The sequence below is a fragment of the Gymnoscopelus microlampas genome, assembly GCF_963454915.1.
Source record: "Gymnoscopelus microlampas genome assembly, chromosome: 21".
Lineage (NCBI taxonomy): Eukaryota > Metazoa > Chordata > Actinopteri > Myctophiformes > Myctophidae > Gymnoscopelus > Gymnoscopelus microlampas.
In genome coordinates this window covers 26,782,710-26,789,053 of record NC_139958.1, presented here as the reverse complement: position 1 = coordinate 26,789,053, position 6,344 = coordinate 26,782,710, and positions in this window count along the sequence as shown.

Below are 6,344 nucleotides of genomic sequence, written 5' to 3'. Positions count from 1 at the left end.
GAACATCCTGGGTCCATTTGGTTACTACTAAGAGACAAGGCTATTTTTAAGGTTCCAGGCCTGATTGCAGCTGTGGCCCACCGACGGACCAATAGCTAACACCTACGTGCGAAAAAGTCACTGTCAGAGAAGCACAGCATACTCTATCTCTGCCATTGGCTAGGAAAGTATTATCCCAGCATGCACTTGAGAACTTTAGCTATGTTGGGGCTTAATAAGTTAGTTTTTTAAAAACAAATATATTGATTAGGGTAATGTATGTTGTCACGTTAAGGTTTTATCTATCATCACTCTTCTAATGTTTGTTATATTATTATTTTTAAAACCATGGCTCATATTGCTAAATCCTACTGCCTAACCCAATCCTCTCATCCATTTACAGAGCAATTTGAGTCCTTGCTTTGATCCCCCGTAGGGGGGTAAGACAGACTCCATCTTTAATCACTATCATCGCTACGGCATCTGTTAAAAGTTATTATTGTTTTAAAATAAATAAGCTTATAATATGACAAAAGAGTTTAAACCAACACCCAATTGATTTAAATTATGTATGTACAGTATGCAGTACCACTGATAACCATTACCCCCCAATTCCACCAATTTACCATGAGAGAGACAGACAGAGAGGGAGGGAGGGAGGGAGGGAGGGAATGGGAATGGAAGGGAGAGAAAGGGAGAGAGAGAAAAGAGAGAGAGAGAAAAGAGGGAGGGAGGGAGAGTGAGAGAGGGAGGGAATGGGAGGGAGAGAGAAAAGAGGAAGGTCATTTTGACCAGGTGTCAAAACTGACACTCTGCATCTGGGCTTTTGGAAAAAGACAGAAACCCAGAGAGAGAGAGAAAAGAGAATTAGATAAAGAATAGAGAGAAAGATATATAATGTTTATAATGAAATGAAGAATGAATGAATTAATGAACGAATTCATTAATTGGATTAAGAACGAATTAAAATAAACGAATTGAAATACATTACATTACATTACATTACGGTCATTTAGCAGACGCTTTTATCCAAAGCGACTTACAATAAGTGTATTCAACATAGGTAGGGAACGAAAACTACTAATCACCAGAAGTTTTAAGTACATTTCCTGCAAAAACAAGCAACCAAGAGTATACCTAGCGCTAAGGTAAAAGTGCAATATATCAGCTACCTACTTTCTTAAACAGATGAGACAAAAAATGGCAAAATCAAATGAGCACGAGCTAAAACAAATAAGTGTATCGACTAAATAAGATCCAATAAAACAATACAAAAATAAAACAAGAGTTCGTACAACTAGTTAACAACAAGTAGGCCAGGCAAAGAGGAAGGATAGTGTTTCCTGAAGAGGTGGGTTTTCAGCCTGCGGCGAAAGATGGGCAGTGACTCTGCTGTCCTGACATCAGTGGGAAGTTCATTCCACCACTGTGGGGCCAGAACAGAAAAAAGTCGTGACCGTGTCGATCGACCAGAAGGACCGTTGAGTGGCGAGGGAGTCAGTCGCCCCGAGGTGGCAGACCGGAGTGGTCGGGCAGGGGTGTGGGCATTGACCCGGAGGTAAGAAGGAGCTGTTCCTTTCACTGCTCTATAGGCTAGCACCAGGGTTTTAAACTGAATGCGAGCTGCTACGGGGAGCCAGTGCAGAGAACGGAGAAGGATAGTTGTGTGGGAGAACTTGGGGCGGTTGAACACCAGACGAGCCGCAGCTTTCTGAACAAGCTCCAGAGGTCTGATGGCTGATGCCGGAGCACCAGCAAACGAAACGAATTAAAATAAACGATTAAAATGATTGGATTAAAATCTATATATATCATATGTATTAATAGAATCCTATATTTAGAATTAGCCTATATTTACATATGCACCTATTCTCTTTATAGAAACTGTTAGCATGCTAACGTTAGCTACCCAAGTGTCTTATACAACTACTGCTCCGCTCTGAGACTGCTCTGCTCTGAGACTGCTCTGCTCTGAGACGCTCTGCTCTGAGACGCTCCGCTCTGAGACGCTCCGCTCTGCTCTGAGACGCTCTGCTCCGCTCCGCTCTGAGACGCTCTACTCCGCTCCGCTCTGAGACGCTCCGCTCTGAGACGCTCTGCTCCGCTCCGCTCTGAGACGCTCTGCTCCGCTCCGTCTCAGAGCAGAGACGCTCTGCTCTGAGACGCTCTGCTCCGCTCCGCTCCGATCTGAGACGCTCTGCTCCGCTCCGCTCTGAGACGCTCTGCTCTGAGACGCTCCGCTCTGAGACTGCTCCGCTCTGAGACGCTCTGCTCTAATCCGCTCTGAGACGCTCTGCTCTGAGACGCTCTGCTCTGAGACGCTCCGCTCTGAGACGCTCTGCTCTGAGACGCTCTGCTCCGCTCCGCTCTGAGACGCTCTGCTCCGCTCGGAGATGCTCCGCTCCGCTCCGCTCTGAGACGCTCTGCTCCGCTCCGCTCTGAGACGCTCTGCTCTGAGACGCTCCGTTCTGAGACTGCTCCGCTCTGAGACGCTCTGCTCTGCTCCGCTCTGAGACGCTCTGCTCTGAGACGCTCTGCTCCGCTCCGCTCTGCTCCGCACCGCTCTGAGACGCTCCGCTCTGCTCCGCTCTGAGACTGCTCTGCTCTGAGACTGCTCTGCTCTGAGACGCTCTGCTCTGAGACGCTCCGCTCTGAGTAGCTCCGCTCTGCTCTGAGACGCTCTGCTCCGCTCCGCTCTGAGACGCTCTGCTCCGCTCCGCTCTGAGATGCTCCGCTCTGCTCTGAGACGCTCTGCTCCGCTCCGCTCTGAGACGCTCCGCTCTGAGACGCTCTGCTCTAATCCGCTCTGAGACGCTCTGCTCTGAGACGCTCCGCTCTGAGATGCTCCGCTCTGCTCCGCTCCGCTCTGAGATGCTCCGCTCTGCTCCGCTCCGCTCTGAGACGCTCTGCTCCGCTCCGCTCCGCTCCGCTCTGAGATGCTCCGCTCTGAGACGCTCTGCTCCGCTCCGCTCTGAGACGCTCTGCTCTGAGACGCTCTGCTCCGCTCCGCCCTGAGACGCTCTGCTCTGAGATGCTCCGCTCTGAGACTGCTCCGCTCTGAGACGCTCCGCTCTGAGACTGCTCTGCTCTGAGACGCTCTGCTCTGAGACGCTCCGCTCTGCTCTGAGACGCTCTGCTCTGCTCCGCTCCGCTCTGAGATGCTCCGCTCTGAGACGCTCTGCTCCGCTCTGAGACGCTCTGCTCTGAGACGCTCTGCTCTGAGACGCTCTGCTCCGCTCCGCTCTGCTCCGCTCTGAGACGCTCCGCTCTGAGACGCTCCGCTCTGAGACGCTCTGCTCCGCTCCGCTCTGAGACGCTCTGCTCTGAGACGCTCTGCTCTGAGACGCTCTGCTCCGCTCTGCTCCGCTCCGCTCTGAGACGCTCCGCTCCGCTCCGCTCTGAGACGCTCTGCTCCGCTCCGCTCCGCTCTGAGATGCTCCGCTCTGCTCTGAGACGCTCTGCTCCGCTCTGAGACGCTCTGCTCCGCTCCGCTCTGAGACGCTCTGCTCCGCTCCGCTCCGCTCTGAGCCGCTCCGCTCTGAGACGCTCCGCTCTGAGACTCTGTGACTGCTCCGCTCTGAGACGCTCTGCTCTAATCCGCTCTGAGACGCTCTGCTCTGAGACGCTCCGCTCTGAGACGCTCTGCTCTGAGACGCTCTGCTCCGCTCCGCTCTGAGACGCTCTGCTCCGCTCGGAGATGCTCCGCTCTGAGACGCTCTGCTCCGCTCCGCTCTGAGACGCTCTGCTCTGAGACGCTCCGTTCTGAGACTGCTCCGCTCTGAGACGCTCTGCTCTGCTCCGCTCTGAGACGCTCTGCTCTGAGACGCTCTGCTCCGCTCCGCTCTGCTCCGCACCGCTCTGAGACGCTCCGCTCTGCTCCGCTCTGAGACTGCTCTGCTCTGAGACTGCTCTGCTCTGAGACGCTCTGCTCTGAGACGCTCCGCTCTGAGTAGCTCCGCTCTGCTCTGAGACGCTCTGCTCCGCTCCGCTCTGAGACGCTCTGCTCCGCTCCGCTCTGAGATGCTACGCTCCGCTCTGAGATGCTCCGCTCTGCTCCGCTCCGCTCTGAGATGCTCCGCTCTGCTCCGCTCCGCTCTGAGACGCTCTGCTCCGCTCCGCTCTGAGATGCTCCGCTCTGAGACGCTCTGCTCCGCTCCGCTCTGAGACGCTCTGCTCCGCTCCGCTCTGAGACGCTCTGCTCTGAGACGCTCTGCTCCGCTCCGCTCTGAGACTCTCTGCTCTGAGATGCTCCGCTCTGAGACTGCTCCGCTCTGAGACGCTCCGCTCTGAGACGCTCTGCTCTGAGACGCTCTGCTCTGCTCTGAGACGCTCTGCTCTGAGACGCTCCGCTCTGCTCTGAGACGCTCTGCTCTGAGACGCTCCGCTCTGAGATGCTCCGCTCTGAGACGCTCTGCTCCGCTCTGAGACGCTCTGCTCTGAGACGCTCCGCTCCGCTCTGCTCCGCTCCGCTCTGAGACGCTCCGCTCTGAGACGCTCTGCTCTGAGACGCTCTGCTCTGAGACGCTCCGCTCTGAGACGCTCTGCTCCGCTCTGCTCCGCTCCGCTCTGAGACGCTCCGCTCCGCTCCGCTCTGAGACGCTCTGCTCCGCTCCGCTCCGCTCTGAGATGCTCCGCTCTGCTCTGAGACGCTCTGCTCCGCTCTGAGACGCTCTGCTCCGCTCCGCTCTGAGACGCTCTGCTCCGCTCCGCTCCGCTCTGAGCCGCTCCGCTCCGCTCCGCTCTGAGACGCTCCGCTCTGAGACTCTGTGACTGCTCCGCTCTGAGACGCTCTGCTCTAATCCGCTCTGAGACGCTCTGCTCTGAGACGCTCCGCTCTGAGACGCTCTGCTCTGAGACGCTCTGCTCCGCTCCGCTCTGAGACGCTCTGCTCCGCTCGGAGATGCTCCGCTCCGCTCCGCTCTGAGACGCTCTGCTCCGCTCTGCTCCGCTCTGCTCCGCTCCGCTCCGCTCCGCTCTGAGACGCTCTGCTCTGAGACGCTCCGCTCTGAGACTGTCTGCTCTGAGACGCTCTGCTCCGCTCCGAGACGCTCCGCTCTGCTCCGCTCTGAGACTGCTCTGCTCTGAGACTGCTCTGCTCTGAGACGCTCTGCTCTGAGACGCTCCGCTCTGAGACGCTCCGCTCTGCTCTGAGACGCTCTGCTCCGCTCCGCTCTGAGACGCTCTGCTCCGCTCCGCTCTGAGATGCTCCGCTCTGCTCTGAGACGCTCTGCTCCGCTCCGCTCTGAGACGCTCCGCTCTGAGACGCTCTGCTCTAATCCGCTCTGAGACGCTCTGCTCTGAGACGCTCCGCTCTGAGATGCTCCGCTCTGCTCCGCTCCGCTCTGAGATGCTCCGCTCTGCTCCGCTCTGCTCCGCTCTGCTCCGCTCCGCTCTGAGACGCTCTGCTCCGCTCCGCTCTGAGATGCTCCGCTCTGAGACGCTCTGCTCCGCTCCGCTCTGAGACGCTCTGCTCTGAGACGCTCTGCTCTGAGACGCTCTGCTCCGCTCCGCTCTGAGACGCTCTGCTCTGAGATGCTCCGCTCTGAGACTGCTCCGCTCTGAGACGCTCCGCTCTGAGACGCTCCGCTCTGAGACTGCTCCGCTCTGAGACGCTCTGCTCTGAGACGCTCCGCTCTGCTCTGAGACGCTCTGCTCTGCTCCGCTCCGCTCTGAGACGCTCTGCTCCGCTCCGCTCTGAGATGCTCCGCTCTGAGACGCTCTGCTCCGCTCCGCTCTGAGACGCTCTGCTCTGAGACGCTCTGCTCCGCTCCGCTCTGAGACGCTCCGCTCTGAGACGCTCTGCTCCGCTCCGCTCTGAGACGCTCTGCTCTGAGACGCTCTGCTCTGAGACGCTCCGCTCTGAGACGCTCTGCTCCGCTCCGCTCTGAGACGCTCTGCTCCGCTCCGCTCTGAGACGCTCTACTCCGCTCCGCTCCGCTCTGAGATGCTCCGCTCTGCTCTGAGACGCTCTGCTCCGCTCTGAGACGCTCTGCTCCGCTCCGCTCTGAGACGCTCTGCTCTGAGACGCTCTGCTCTGAGACGCTCCGCTCTGAGACGCTCTGCTCCGCTCCGCTCTGAGACGCTCTGCTCCGCTCCGCTCTGAGACGCTCTGCTCCGCTCCGCTCTGAGATGCTCCGCTCTGCTCCGCTCCGCTCTGAGATGCTCCGCTCTGAGATGCTCCGCTCTGCTCTGAGACGCTCTGCTCCGCTCCGCTCTGAGACGCTCCGCTCTGCTCTGAGACGCTCTGCTCCGCTCCGCTCTGAGACGCTCTGCTCCGCTCCGCTCTGAGATGCTCTGCTCTGAGACGCTCTGCTCCGCTCCGCTCTGAGACGCTCTGCTCCGCTCCGCTCTGAGATGCTCCGCTC